This window comes from Castor canadensis, chromosome 9 (assembly GCF_047511655.1).
Source record: "Castor canadensis chromosome 9, mCasCan1.hap1v2, whole genome shotgun sequence".
NCBI lineage: Eukaryota > Metazoa > Chordata > Mammalia > Rodentia > Castoridae > Castor > Castor canadensis.
Window position 1 is genome coordinate 82,564,557 of NC_133394.1, and position 16,713 is coordinate 82,581,269.

At 36.8% G+C, this 16,713-nt stretch overlaps 1 pseudogene; it reads left to right on the forward strand.

Moving 5' to 3' along the window:
* Positions 1–259: 259 nt before the first annotated feature.
* Positions 260–1,689, forward strand: LOC109678858 (RNA 3'-terminal phosphate cyclase-like; annotated as a pseudogene).
* The last annotated feature ends 15,024 nt before the right edge of the window (positions 1,690–16,713 follow it).

The window sequence follows — 16,713 nt, forward strand, 5'->3', positions numbered from 1 at the left end:
GTTGTTGGATACACAGTCAGTGATTAAAAATAAATTTTAGCTTCTGATAAGACCTGCATTCCCTGCGTGGACCGAGGTTTCTAAGGCCAGTGGTCCTCCTTTCCCCCACTCAAGTGAAGATGAGGTCCCCGAGGCCAGGCAGCAGGTAGAGGTCTATGACAAGATCACGGAAGGGTTTTATCAGTCTTGAAATGGGGAGCTGTAGTCAGTCTGGATGCTCACGTCTTGATGTAGTATTATGACTTGAAAACCTTAATGTTTATCTGGACTAGAAATGATTTGAGATTTGTGTGCTGGTTATTTCTGTTGAGCCAACAGAAATAACCTTCACACCAGAGAAGTTCAGAGGTGGAATTCACACAACAGATACTCAGACAACAAGACGTGTGTGTCTCTTGATTCAGATTTCAGTGTCCTGTGTCTGTTTGCTGTGTCTCCATCAGAACTTTGTTTGAAAGGTAGAACTAATGCTGAAATGGCACCATAGATCAATTACATGGTGACAGTCTTCAAGCCAATTGTTGAAAAATTTGTTTTCAGATTTACTTGTGACATTAAAATGAGGGGCTATTACTCAAAAGGGGGTGGTAAAGTGATCATTCAGATATTATTCATAAAGCAGTTGAACCCAATAAATTTAACAGATTATGGCTCTGTGACTAAGATATACAGAAGAGTTTTTGTGGCTGGTATTTTGCCATTTAAAGTAGCAAAAGATATGCTGGCAGCAGCCGTGAGATCCATCAGAAAGGAAGTTAGGGATCTGTGCTTTAATTCCCAGACTGCTCAGGAGCCCAAGGACCAAGCATTTGGTAATGGACATGGAATAGTCATTATTGCTGAGACATCACTGGCTGCTGAAATTCAGGTAGCAAACCTTAGACATGGTGGACCTGTGGATGAGTGTCTACAGGACCAGCTCATTATTTTCATGGCTTCAGTCAATGGAATTTTTCAGAATAAGAACAGGATTAGTTACACCCCATACATAAACTGCTATGCATTTTGCTGAACAACTTGCAAAGGCTAAATTTGCTGTGAAGAAATCAGAAGACGAAAAAGATGCTTCAAATAGAGGAAATGAACCTACTGGGGTTATAATACTTACATACGTAGAAATAGCACAAGGAAACTCCCTGTGTAGCTACCTTTATTACAAACAAGCAAAAATCATTTTTTTCCTGCAACATTGGAGAACAGGAGGGTGGAACAGGTGCTGCGGGGAATGTGGGTGGTAGGGTTAGTGCCAGCGGGCGGGAGAAGGCGGTAGGGAAAGGAGTGGGAGGGTGACTATGGTACAAAATGTGTACATATGTATGTGGATGCAAAAATGATACGTGTTGAACTACTTCAGGCATCAGGGAGGAAGGGATAAAGGAGAGTAGGGAAGGGGGTGAATTCAAGCATATTTGATACATTCTAAAAACTTTTGTAAATGCCGTAATGTACCACCACCTAGCACAACAATAAAAAACATAAAATGTAAAGCAAGTCCTACCTCCATATTTTCCTATTTCAAATGTTCTTGGCCTCTCTTGTTTTTCTCTATAAATTTCACTATAAACTTAATTAGTTCATGTAAAAAAAAAAAGACACATTATCCAGTGAGAAGGAATTGGGATGAAAATAGAATCCAAATATATAGGGTGTTTACCTCTCAGATGGGACCCTGATGATGTGTTGCACTAATTTATTGCATACATGTTACAACACAGTGAATTACAAGCAACTTATAAAGGATCTGACTAAATTTGGAGTTGAAGTGGTGTTCTAGATTTGCTGAGAGCTCTTCATCAAAATCTCACTTTGCTATTTCCTGAGATATAGGCAATGACATATAAAAGTTTGTAGATGTGTATAATAGCTGATTTCAATATTAAAGTATTGAAATAAAATTTTCTTTATATCTAATGTAAAAACAATTTATATATACTGGCAACAAAAGCTGGGATGGTGGCATGTGCCTGTAATCACAGCATTGGGAAGACTGAGGCAGATGGATGATAAATTTGAGGCCAGCCTGGATTACATTACGAAACACTGTCTAGAATAAATAAGTAAATAATAAATGAATAAATAAATGCAATTAAGATGTCATCATAAAAGGCTACCTTGGTGCTTATATTAAATTATATAGGCTGCTATGTAATTGGTGACTTATATAAATTTTGATCCTTTCTTTTTCTCTCTCTCTCTGATGGTATTGGGGTTTGAATATAGGGCCTCATACTTGCTATGCAGGTACTCTGTCACTTGACCCTAACCTCCAGTCCTTCTTCCTTTGGTTATTTTTGAGACAGGGTTCTGCTTTTTGTCTGGACTTCGATCCTCCTATTTATGGAGGCACCACCATGCCCAGCTATTGGTTGAGATGGACCTTGATCCTCCTGATTCTAGCCTCCCAAGTAGCTAGGATTCCAGACATAAACCACTAATATCCAGCTAGTTTTCCTATCTCTCAACTCACTGGGTTGATAGCTACCATGTGTACTACTTGCATATGCTTGACTCTAATTGCAATGTTTTTGAGTGTTTTTTCTCCTCAAATGTGCTATGATTGGAAAAAAATCAATAAAAGCATAAAGCAAGTACAATGATCTGATTGATACTGAAAGGATTTTAGTGCCCAGATTGTGACTTGTATTTTGGGCACCCAGGAGTTTCTCAGAGACCTTTACACTTATATTTGGGATCAACATGCCTGAGGTTGCCTGATGTGCCAACTTCAGGAGCAACGGGGTGTTACCCTGTATCCACATCTCTTTAGGTGATAAAAGAGAATGATGGACTCTCCACATTCATTACTTTTGTAGGATATTTCTTAAGCTTTTCTATGAGACTATTTTGTCTTAAAAAGTGAAGAAGAAGGAAAATTGGTTTCAGTTTCTATATAGGCATTTTAAGGAAAAATACTGTGATTATGTTCTTTAGGGCAAACATTTGGTATATATCTAATTGTTAACTTTAAGATTAGATACTGACTCTGATATGATTTGAAATGCATACTGATTCTTAGATAATATTGAACAAGCTAGTTAATTCTCATGGCTTTAAGAGGGGTTTCTAATATTAGTTGAATTTTGCTCAGCTCAGTAAGATTCAGCCAAATAAGTAGTATTAACTAACTGAGACAATAATTATCAGGATCCCATTCTAAAATTTGGGTTTTATCCCAGGAATGCAGGGGTGGTTCAACATATGAAAATCAATAAATGTAATAAACCACATTAACAGAAGCAAAGACAAAAACCACTTGATCATCTCAATAGATGCAGAAAAAGCCTTTGATAAGATACAACACCACTTCATGATAAAAGCTCTAAGAAAACTAGGAATAGAAGGAAAGTACCCCAACATTATAAAAGCTATATATGACAAACCTACAGCCAGCATTATACTTAACGGAGAAAAACTGAAACCATTCCCTCCAAAATCAGGAACCAGACATGGATGCCCACTATCTCCACTCCTATTCAACATAGTACTGGAATTCTTAGCCAGAGCAATTAGGCAAGAAGAAGGAATAAAAGGAATACAAATAGGTAAAGAAACTGTCAAAATATCCCTATTTGCAGATGACATGACCCTATACCTTAAAGACCCAAAAAACTCTACTCAGAAGCTTCTAGACGTCATCAATAGCTACAGCAAGGTAGCAGGATATAAAATCAACATAGAAAAATCATTAGCTTTTCTATACACTAATAATGAGCAAACTGAAAAAGAATGTATGAAAGCAATTCCATTTACAATAGCCTCAAAAAAAAAAAATCAAATACCTAGGTGTAAACCTAACAAAAGATGTGAATGACCTCTACAAGGAAAACTATAAACTTCTGAAGAAAGAGATTGAAGAAGACTATAGAAAGTGGAGAGATCTCCCATGCTCATGGATTGGTAGAATCAACATAGTAAAATGTCGATACTCCCAAAAGTAATCTACATGTTTAACGCAATTCCCATCAAAATTCCAATGACATTCATTAAAGAGATTGAAAAATCTACTGTTAAATTTATATGGAACCACAAGAGGCCTCAAGTAGCCAAGGCAATACTCAATCAAAAGAACAATGCAGGAGGTATCACAATACCTGACTTCAAACTATATTACAAAGCAATAACAATAAAAACAGCATGGTACTGGCACAAAAACAGACATGAAGACCAGTGGAACAGAATAGAGGACCCAGATATGAAGCCACACAACTATAACCAACTCATCTTTGACAAAGGAGCTAAAAATATACGATGGAGAAATAGCAGCCTCTTCAACAAAAACTGCTGGGAAAACTGGTTAGCAGTCTGCAAAAAACTGAAACTAGATCCATGCATATCACCCTATACCAATATTAACAAAATAGATCACGGATCTTAATTATCAGACCCCAAACTCTAAAGTTGATACAGGAAAGAGTAGAAAATACTCTGGAGTTAGTAGGTATAGGTAAGAACTTTCTCAATGAAACCCCAGCAGCACAGCAACTAAGAGAGAGCATAGATACAACTAAAAAGCTTCTGTTCATCAAAAGAAATGGTCTCTAAACCGAAGAGAACACCCACAGAGTGGGAGAAAATATTTGCCAGCTACACATCAGACAAAGGACTGATAACCAGAATATATAGGGAACTTAAAAACTAAATTCTCCCAAAACTAATGAACCAATAAAGAAATGGGCAAGTGAACTAAACAGAACTTTCTCAAAAGAAGAAATTCAAATGACCAAAAAACACATGAAAAAATGCTCACCATCTCTAGCAATAAAGGAAATGCAAATTAAAACCACACTAAGATTCCACCTCACTCCTGTTAGAATAGCCATCATTAGCAACACCACCACCAACAGGTGTTGGTGAGGATGCGGGAAAAAAGGAATCCTCTTACACTGTTGGTGGGAATGTAAACTAGTACAACCACTCTGGAAAAAAATTTGGAGGCTACTTAAAAAGCTAAACATTGATCTATCATTTGATCCAGCAATGCCATTCTTGGGGATATACCCAAAAGACTGTGACACAGGTTACTCCAGAGGCACCTGCACACCCATGTTTATTGCGGCACTATTCACAATAGCAAAGTTATGGAAACAGCCAAGATGCCCCAGCACTGACAAATGGATTAAGAAAATGTGGTATCTATACACAATGGAATTTTATGCAGCCATGAAGAAGAACGAAATGTTATCATTTGCTGGTAAATGGATGGAATTGGAGAACATCATTCTGAGTGAGGTTAGCCTGGCCCAAAAGACCAAAAATCGTATGTTCTCCCTCATATGTGGACATTAAATCAAGGGCAAACACAACAAGGGAATTGGACTTTGAGCACATGATAAAAGTCAAAGCCCACAAGGGAGGGGTGAGGGTAGGTAAGACACCTAAAAAACTAGCTAGCATTTGTTGCCCTTAATGCAGAGAAACTAAAGCAGATACCTTAAAAGCAACTGAGGCCAATAGGAAAAGGGGATCAGGAACTAGAGAAAAGGTTAGATCAAAAAGAATTAACCTAGAAGGTAACACACACGCACAGGAAATCAATGTGAGTCAACTCCCTGTATAGTTATCCTTATCTCAACCAGCAAAAACCCTTGTTCCTTCCTATTATTGCTTATACTTTCTCTTCAACAAAATTAGAGGTAAAAGCAAAATAGTTTGTGCTGGGTATTGAGGAGGGGGGAGAGGGAGGGGGCGGAGTGGGTGGTAAGGGAGGGGGTGGAGGCAGGGGGGAGAAATGACCCAAGCGTTGTATGCACATATGAATAAAAAAAAATTTGGGTTTTAGAAGGATGCAATGCAGTGAGCATTGAGTCTGTGTAGCTAAGGTTATAGCTGGAAGAAAAAGGATGAGTGGGGAGCTAGCCTTTTCTGGCTGACAGGAGTGAGTTGAACTACATTTGCAAATATTTGAGCTCTAGTCATAGCCTTTAGGTACTCTAATGGCATCACATCTTTTCCTTTTAGATTGGCAACTTCAAATTTATTGTAACACATTGCTGAAAATACATTTTCCATCATGATTCAGTATGTAAATAAATATGCATACTTATGATTGACATAAAGTTTTTAAGGAAAATGATTATCTTTTATTTTGGGCTATATATATGAATAGTTTCTATTTTCTTGTAATTTGTTGCATTTTATTTAAGAAATGTGGTGGTAGGTTTCTAAATTGGTTTTATTGCTCATTAACATGTCATGAGCTTCCATTGAAAACACTGATTTAGTAGAACTTTAAGATCTACTTCTTCCTTTGATGCTGTGTTGAACTGGAGCCTTGGCACTGGGCCCAGCCCAGCCCAGTCATGGTCTAGCACTCATAAGTACCTCAATTCCATCAGTCATTTATCTTGATAAAAGAATACCAAGACTGTGAGAATATTTTGACCTGGACCACAGAGGAGAAAATGAGATAATGCATAATTAGAGTTCCATCTTTCTTTGTTCACAAAGATCTATTTATTAGTCTGCTTTTAAAGTCCTTAATACAAAAGTGATCAATTTGATTGAGATGTATCCATGAACTAGAGGAGACTGTAATAAAATAATTAAGAAACAAAAATGAGAACAAAATCCTGATTAACTACTTGTGTACATTTGCTATGAAATTTCACAATCTTTACTTGTGTAGGCCCAGCCTCTTCTTTGGTAAGTTAATTTTGAGTCTGAGAATTGGCTCAAGTTTGGAAATTGGGCAAGTGATCATGACTTTAGCCTTTTTCTCATTCATTCATGAACTCTTTCGGCTATACAAGTTAAGGATTGTTCTTATTGGCTGTCCCTTTATCTTTCCCCTATGAACTGGATGTTTCATTTGTCATCTCCAGTGATCTCTTGAATCAGGCCATCTTACCTTGATATCCATATGCTCATCATGCTTATATAGCATCAGAGTTAAGTGGCACCACTTGGCTTTGCTATTCTGAGCTCAGCTTATTTCCACTGCTAGTGACTGCAGTTCTGCAACAGCATCTCTTGTCATTAGCTCCAGCTCTTACAAGACAGCCAATCTCCAGTGAACTCCCTGCCTGCCACTCTTATACCCTAGAATCTGTTTTTGAAGACTCCACCTGTGATATTATGTCAAGTCAAATTAATGCTGCTTTACTGCAGGATTTCAAAAATATCCTTTATGGAAGAGTGCATGTGAATATTGACAAACAGAATGTAAAATACTAGGTAGAAAGTCTGTTTAACTGTTTTTTCAGGTTATACTTACCTAACCCTTCAAACTGGCATTCAGTTGGACCTTCATTATTGCCAAGATTATAGGTGAAACATAGATCTATATAATTTTAGTTTTAATTCTCTAATTATGAATCTTTTCATATGTTTATAAAATTTGCACTTCTTTTTTAGTGAACTGTTTGCATTCATTTTCTGATTAAAAAATTGAGTTCTTAGTCTTTTCTTATTAATTTGTAGCAGTTCTTTATATATTGTGAGAATTGGCTCTTTGCCTGTTATGAGTGGAAAATATTTTTTCTATGTCATTTGACTTTTGAAATTGTTTAAGAGCTTTCTTTCTTTTTTTTCTAGGTTTAAACATGTATTTTTAAAAATTCATTTATTCATATGTGCATACATTGTTTGGGCCATTTCTCCTCCCTGCCCCTCACTGCTCCCTCTTCACACCTCCCACTTCCAGGCAGAATCTGCTCTGCCCTTTCTCCAATTTTGTTGAAGAGAAGTCATAAGCAATAATAAGAATACCCTAGCATTGCTTCCATGCACAAGTGTGCTACAACCCTAATTGATTCATCTCTACCTGACCTTTTCACTAGTTCCCGATCACCTTCCCATATTGACCTCTGTTGCTTTAAGGTTTCTGTATTAGCTCCTCTGCAGTGGAGACATCAAACACTTACAGGTTTTGGGTTTCCTAGCTATCCCATACCTCCCGTATGTGCTCTCCACTTAGCATGTGACCCAAGTCCAACAACATTGCTGCATTTGCCCTAGATCTAAAGTCCACATATAAGAGAGAATATACAATTTTTGGTCTTTTGAGCCTGGCTAACCTTGCTCAGAATGATGTTCTCCAGTTCCATCCGTTTACTTGAGAATGATAAGATTTCATTCTTCTTTGTGGCTGAGTGAAACTCCGTGGTGTGTAAGTATCACATTTTCTTAATCCATTTGTCAGTAGTGGGGCATCTTGGCTGTTGCCATAACTTGGCTATTGTGAATAGTGCTGCAATAAACATGGATGTGCAGGTGCCTTTGGAGTAACCTGTGTTGCATTCCTTTGGGTATATCCCCATGAGCGGAATTACTGGATCATATGGCAGATCTATGTTTAGATTTTTAAGAAGCCTCCAGATTTTTTTTCAGAGTGGTTGCACTAGCTTGCATTCCCACCAGCAGTGTAAGAGGGTTCCTTTTTCCCCACGCCCTCGCCAACACCTGTTGTTGTTTTTGATGATGGCTATTCTAACAGGGGTGAGGTGGAATCTTAGTGTGGTTTTTTTTTTTTTTTTGACAGGTTTGTACCAAAATGGTATTTAATATGACCAGATGTTCTATCTAGAAAAGAAATTTAGAATGACTCATACTTTACATTAATCAAAAGAAAACCTTAGTGTGGTTTTGATTTGCATTTCCTTTATGGCCAGAGATGGTGAGCATTTTTTCATGTGTTTTTTGGCCATTTGAATTTCTTCTTTTGAGAAAGTTCTGTTTAGTTCACTTGCCCATTTTTTAATTGGTTCATTGATTTTAGGAGAGTTTAGTTTCTTAAGTTCTCCATATATTCTGGTTATCCATCCTTTGTCTGATGTATAGCTGGCAAATATTTTCTCCCAAAGAGCTTTCTTTTCTTTCTATTTTTTTCTTCTCCTCCTCCTTAGCTCCCTTGTCCTTTTCTTGCTCTTTTCCTTTCTTTCCAACCCTTTTTTTTCTAGTTTAAGCCATCACAATAGCTGTCTAACAGTAATAGCCAGCTTTCAATCCTGTCCCTGTCAGTTTTTTTTCTCCATACAGAAAAGACAGAATAATTTTTAAAAAGCACTTATGTGACTATTTCACACCAAGACTTCAAAAACATCAGTAGGTTTTTCATCGCTCTTCGGGGAAGGTCTAAAATTGTTGACCAGATTTTCCCATTCTTCCCTACCCCTATGATCTACTTCTGTAGCTTCATTTCCAGCCAATTCTTGTACCATGAAACTTCTTTGTTTCTGCTAATGTGGCAGGCCTCTTCCCCTCAGAATCTTTGCACACACTGTTACCTTCCCTTTTCTTTACCCTGCAACTTGTCTGGACAATTTCTTTTTCTTCAGGTCTTAGCTTAAATAACACTTCAGCAGGGACAGACTTTCTACCCTTCAATTCAGGTTCTCTGTGTATGTCCTCATTTCATCCTGCAATAACCTTGGTAGCCCCTGATTCAAACTGTGCTCTCAGAAATACTCTCTCTCTCTCTCTCTCTCTCTCTCCCTCACTCTCTCTCTCTCCCTAGCAGTTAGTAAAGGTCTGGTGCATACTAAATAGCATAAAAGTGACAGTTTAAAAATACAAATTGGGCTATAATACATATATACATGTAAGTGCCACAGGGAAATTCCCTGTGTAGCTATCTTAAACAAACAAAAATATCATTTCTTTTTTCTTTCTTTTGCAAAATTGGAGAACAGAAGGGTGGAACAGGCCCTGAGGGGGGAGGGGAGAGGATGATACCAGTGGGAGGGAGGAGGAGGTGGAGAGAGGGTGTAAGAGGGTGAATATGGTGCAAATACTGTGTACACATGTATATAAACAAAAAAAAGATACCTGTTGAAACTATTCCAGAAGTGGGGTGGTTGCAGGGAATAAAGGAGAATGGTGGATTCAAGTATGATATATTTGATACATTGTAAGAACCTTTGTAAATGCCATGATGTTCCCCTACCAAGCACAATAATTTAAAAAAAATGAGCCAAGTTAAAAATCAAAACAAAACAACTCTTTGGTTGAAAGAAAGAGTGACTGAATGACTGACTGAGGTTTGGGAGTTTGGCAGTAAACAAATGATGAAGATGTTATTACTGTCAATACTGTAGAAAATAAAAAGTCCTTGAAAAATTTAATATTAAAGGTGATGGGGTGAGTGATCAAAGTACATTTTATACTTGTATGAAAATGTCATTGTGAAATCAATCATTTTGTACAAAAAAGGGCCAGTTTTATTCTTTCCTAACTTCTTACACAATATTGTATTTTCAATAAAAAATTATTTCTTGAATATTCTTTTATACGACCAGGAGTTTACAAGGCCTCATAGTAGGCATCTTTAATTCTTAATTAAAATGAAGTGCACCCTTTATTTATTGGTCTTGGAGCTTGATTTTAAAAGTATACCTCAATGTATCTGATTTTATTTTATCTTAAGCAGACCATTCTTGCTTAAAATAAAGAAACTTGCCATTTCTTCCCAAACTTTCTCCTCACCCCAATTTATGTCAGGGTTCCTCAAGAGATATCACAGTATTTTCTGAAACAGGTTAATATCACAATATATGGGAATCATAGATTTTAATGGTCATGATATACTCATGGTAGTTCTGCTAAAGAAGGAAAACATGTGTGTGAAAAGTTTGTTTGTTTATATTTCTAAATCTAGAAATTAGTGGATCATGATCTAATAAACATGAGAATAGTAACAAAATAATAAACAAAAGTATCTGTGCTTCTCTACAGAATGGCTTAGTAATTTTTGTTTTAATAATATTAGGCCTTACCTTCACTTGTGTAATGCTTTTTATGTTCAGGTTGCTTAACCAAAATTAAATAATTAATCCTCATACTAAACCGTGCAAGGCAGATAAGAATTATCTTCATTTTACAGATTAAGTCAAATGTACCATATTTCAAATGATTAATGCTTTGAAATATTCAACACCAAATGGTCTATGTTCCTCAGAAAGCATGTGCAACCCCAAATTTACATAGTAATTATGTGCTCAATTGTGCTGAGGAACCAAGTGGTAGAGACAGATAATCTGAAAAAAAAGAAGAAAGAAAAATACTGGTAATATACAAAAGAGAGGAAAGCAGTTCTTTTAATCTTATTGACTGATTATATTATTCATATGTAATGATTCTTTCCTCAGAAGGTCTTCTATGCTAAGAACAAAAACAAAAAGCCCCACATACCTTGGTAAATGCTGCTTAATGCACAGAATAAATCCAACGGAATGATGAAATTCGTACCTTAACAAATGGAAAGAAGCCATACTGAAGATAAGAGTGATGTGTAGCTAGTAACTTATCCCTTAGCACATACCCCCTAGCATTGGGCTGCCTTCTGCTTACCATTAATATGCCTTGTGTGAAGAAAATTTGTGTATGGGTAATTGTGTTAAAAAGGAAATCTTAATAAGAATGTAATTCTTTAACCTTACATTGTGGAAGGATTCTGATAAATATGCCAGTTTTAGTTTTGAAAAAATGCACTATTTTTTCTTTTTCATAGCAGAAGGGCAAATCATAATTGATAATGAAAAAAATGAGGAACATCTATCTGTCTATCTAGTGATCTATCTATATAGCTACCATCTATGTCAGTCATCTTCTCATTGTCCACTGTGTTTTGCTGTGTCCTGAAGAAAGATCATCTCCATGCATGAATAGAAGATACGGGCTCATGATATCTTATTTCAATGAGAGCAACATCTTAAAAATTGCCTGACATTGTGTAAAAGTGTCAGAAACATCAAGGTCTTCTACTTCTGAAAATATGGTGAACAGAAGTCTTAAGTAACCCTTGTAATAAAGAATATCTAGAAATATTTTTAAAAATACTTAGAAGAGTTTTTAGGGAAAAAAGAGAAATTATTGGAGAAATGACAGGAATGTAAGGGAGCACTCACTTTAATGAGTTTTGAAAGGAGTATGGGAGACAAATCTTGGGACATATCCAAAATGAAAGGTTTGGCCATAAAGCTGGATGGATTATCTCTGTCTTTGGTGAATAGGCCAGAAATCTCTGCCTCTAGGGTGATGTACGGATTCTTTTTGTCTTTTGCCTTTAGGTGGAACAGCAAAAAGCAAAAAACCAAAACCCCCCAAAAAAACCAAAAACCCAAAAAACGTGTTTCCGGAGAAGTACTCATGAGACTCACCACAGCATAGATGTTCTTGGACAAACTTCATCCTCTCATGAGTTGAAAACCTAAAGTGCTCACAGGCTTCTGGTGTTACTAGGACATTAGCAAAGTCAAAAGCATCTCTCTCCAGTGGAATTCACTTAAACTCAGGTCTCAAAGAAACACCACAGATATAATTCCTATGTATATAAACATATAGTAAAAAATCATAAGATATGTGCAGAATCAGCAAAAATGTACACAAAGACCACTGGAATAGACGACCAGACACAAATCCATGCAGCTACAGCAATCTGATTTTTGACAAAGGACCCCAAAACATACATTGGAGAAAAAGTAGTCTCTTCAACAAATGGTGTTGGGCAAAATGGATATCCACATACAGAAGTCTGAAACTAGATCCCTGTGTTTCACCTTGTGTTAATATCAATTCAAAGTCAATCAAAGACCTTAATATAAGATCTGAAAGTCTGAGACTACTATAGTGAAGAATAGAGAAAGCACTGGAACACACAAGCAGAGGCAATGACTTCCTGACTAGAACTCCAATAATTTAGCAATTAAGAGAAAGGATAACAAAATGGGACTGCATCAAACTAAAAAACATTTGCACAGCAAAGGAAACAGTCACTAGACTTAAAAGACAGCTCACAGAATGGGAGAAAATCTTTGCCAGATTTGGATTATTCATCCAATAAGGTACTAATATCCAGAATATACAGGGAACTAAAAAAACAAAACTCCCAAGGAGCTTTGGGCAAATGAATTGAATAGACAATTTTCAAAGGAAGAGGTATAAATGACCAATAAAAATATGAAGAAGTGCTCAACTTCTCTGGCCATAAAAGAAATGCAAATCAAAACTACATTAAGATTTCATCGCACCCAATTTAGAATTGCTATCTTTAAGAACAGAAACAACAACAAATGTTAGTGAAGATGCTGCAAAACAGTAACCCTTATACAATGTTGGTGGGAATATAAATTAGTATAATTATGGAAAGCAATATGGATGTGGAGCGAGCATTTTTTCCATTCCCTTGCTGGAATGAGCTTTCTCTCACTCCTGGTTATTACTGAACCTAACTGGGACTTACTGGGGGTGACAAGAGATGCAGAAAAGACACAGGATAAACAGAGAGACAGAAAGTGGGATTAGGTGTGTTGGGTGCTCGGGTGGAGATGCACGACCCTCATTGCTTCTTTTCTTTTTCTTTTCTCTTTATTTACTCTGCTTCTTTTCTCCATCTTCATTCTTTAAGGCCTTACTTCTTTGCAGTTCTTTAAAACCTTGCTTTTAAACTCTTCTTTTCTGTTCTTTAAACTCTCTTTCCTTAGACTTGCTCTGTCCCATGTTTTCTCTTAGCTTTTCTTTAGCTTGGCTTTTCTAAAGCCTATGTTAAAGTTCTCGGTGCAGACTTTCCATCAACCACTCTTTAGAAATTCCCCTTTAGCAATTCTTTTCCTTTCAGCAATCTTTTCCCTTCAGCAAGTCTTTTCCCTTCTAAAGCCTCCCACATCAAAAAATCAAAAGCCCAAAAGCCACAAGCAAAAGCCTCAAGCAAAAGCCCCAAAGCAAGAAAGGCCTTGGGTCCTCCTTCAGTGAGTCTTTTACATCCAGTGGTAAACAGGGTGGAGCAGTGGGGAGGGGTGTGACATTGTAACAGGAGAAACCTGTGTTCCTGCTTCTCTGAACATAAACAACTTAGGAGAAGCAGTTGTTCTGCATATTCCTCCTCTGTGACTGGGACTGTGCCAATCTCAGCCTACAGATAATTTTAGGAAAAGCAGTTGAGCTGTATTTCACCTTGCTTATGTCCAGTTCTCATAGGCTCTCCACATGGAGGTTCCTTAAAAAAACTAAAAATACGACACCATAAACTCCACCATACCACTCTTGGGCATTTACCCAAAGTAAGGTAAGTCAGGATATAATAGAGCTTCTTGCTCATCCATGTTAATTTCAGCACTATTCATCATAGCCAAGTTATGGAAACCACCCAGATGCCCTACAACTGATGAATGGATTAAGAAAATGTGGTATATGTGCAAATGGAGTATTATACAGCCATAAAGAAGAATGAAATTATGTTGTTTGCAGGTAACTAGATGGATCTGGAGAACATCAAGTTAAATGAGGTAAGCCAGGTTCAGAAAGAAAAAGGTCACACATTTTCTCTCATATGTAGAAGTTAGATCCAAAAGATACACAAATATAAGCATGACTATATACACATTTATATATAGAACATGTTTGCAATAGTGGGACTGTTTGATGGGACTTGGGGGAGGGGGAAGGAAAAGAGAATGATAGAGAACAGCATTAGAATACACTGCATCAGTAAAGGAAGAAGGCATAACAAAGTGCCCTGGAAGCGCTGAGTAAGAGGGAGTAGGGAGAGGTAAGGGAGAGCAATAAAGGTGGTCAATCTGACTAAAGTATAGCATATTCACAGGTGAAATGCCATTCTAAGCCTCTTTTAGCAATGAACATGGGCTTAAAACAAAGGACAGGATTGTAAGATGTCCTGTGAAGGGTGGGTACTTACAGGAGGGGGAAGGGTGAATGGAGGGGATAAAGGAGGGTGAATGTTGTTGATGTACTTTGTATGCCTATATGGAATAGGGCAATGAAACCTACTGTGATGGTTTTAAGTGTGTGTGGGAGAGAGATGGTGGGGTTGAGCCTGTCTAAGACACATTGTAACATATATGGAAATGCCACAATGAATCCTCTCCTACAACTAATATATGCTAATAAAAATGTTTTAAAAAGATATATGCAAAGTAATAAACAAGGTCAGTAAAAACACCATACTACAGAGTCAGTTCTGCAGAGACTCTGGTTATTGGGACTTTTCAGATGGCAAAATTAAGTATAAATGGTCTTTTTAAAGGGGATGCAGGATACTATTAAAAGCACCATAAAGGACAATATTCTACCCCAAAATAACCAAGTTAGATTTTTAAAAAGTACAAGAAGGGGTTCTGATAATGAAATTTATAACTTGTGAGAAACCTAAAGGAGTATTTATACAGTAGAGTTAAAATAGAAGGAAAGAATTAGTGACCCACGACACACCTGAAGAATGGATACATAAGGTATGAGTATGTAAGAGAGAGGGACATGACAGAGTAAGGCACAGTATAGATCTAATTGGAGCTTCAGATCTAATTGGAGCTTTCTAGAGAAAGTAGGGGGGAAGATAATATTTGGAAGAAATAATGGAGATTATGCAAAGACAATGAAGGATGTAAAACTCAAATTCTACTTGCTCAATAAGAATCTTTAAAAATAAACCCACACTGAAATATATCCTAGTGAAACTGCAGAGTCTCAAAAGACAAGTGGGGATCTTAAAAGCTGCATGGTAATTAAATATAGTTAATTTTCTACATAGCAACAATATGGACCAGAAGATATCGTAGTAAGACTTTTAAGGTGTTGAGAAGATAGTCTGTTAACAGAGAATTCTATGCCTTTGCTCTCTTTCAAGAACAATTGTATAACAGATGCTCTTTAGGGGAAATCCTAGAAGATTTACTTTAAGAGAAAGCAAAATAATCTCAGAAGGAAGATGTAGGAAGGAAACGTGAAAAAAGAAGATAGGTATTATGTAGGTAAATCTAAAAATAATTAAGCCATTGAACATCAGTAACAACAATTTGGGGGGAAGTTAAACAAAATTTATGGGAAATCATTGTTTTGGACTAGCATCCTGCATTAGGCTCTTGTAGACCAGACCAAACAAACATGGGGTCACTCATGTTCTATGTATTCAAAATAAACTTTGAAAAGGCCAGTTTTCCAAAACCAGGAGATTGTAGTCAACATAAATCAGCAAAATAAGGAAATCCCTCTGTTTACCATATAAGGAAGGTAAGCTTAAAATGACCACCAGTTTGCTTTTTGTTCCATGTTTCTACTTTCTTCAATCCTTTACTGTCTATAAAGCCAGCCTCCTCTCCTCAGATCACTGGAACACTTATTCTATTTTATTCTAGAATTGAAAATAAAAACCAATTAGATCTTTGTTGTAATTTTGTTTCTAGACAGAGGTAAAAAAGATCAAGGTAAATAGCAGATGGAAAAATAGGAGCTTTCAAGATGAGAAAGTGTGGCCCAATTACAGTCTTCAAAGTCCTTTTAATAATTAAGAAGAGGAAAAATTTATCTTCTGATATTAAGAAAACTACATTTTATATTTTAGGACAACCATTAGAGGAACATAAATTGAGTATAAAATTTTCAACATAAAGAAGAAATATGAAATACTTTATTTAAATCAATTATTTCAACTCTTTTAAGCTGTCAGTGCTTGTAAACAAATAGAGAACAAAATTGGGCAATTGATCCTTGTGTCTCAGGATGAAACATTTATTTATTTATTTATATGTGCATACAATGCTTGGGTCACTTCTGCCCCCTTCCCCCAGCCCCCACCCCCTCCTTTCCCCCCTACCCCCTTGCTTCCAGCCAGAAACTATTCTGCCCTTATCTCTAATTTTGTTGAAGAGAGAGTATAAGCAATAATAGGAAGGACCAAGGGTTTTTGCTGGTTGAGATAAGGATAGCTATACAGGGGTTGACTTGCATTGCTTTCCTGTGCATGTGTGTTACCTTCTATATTAA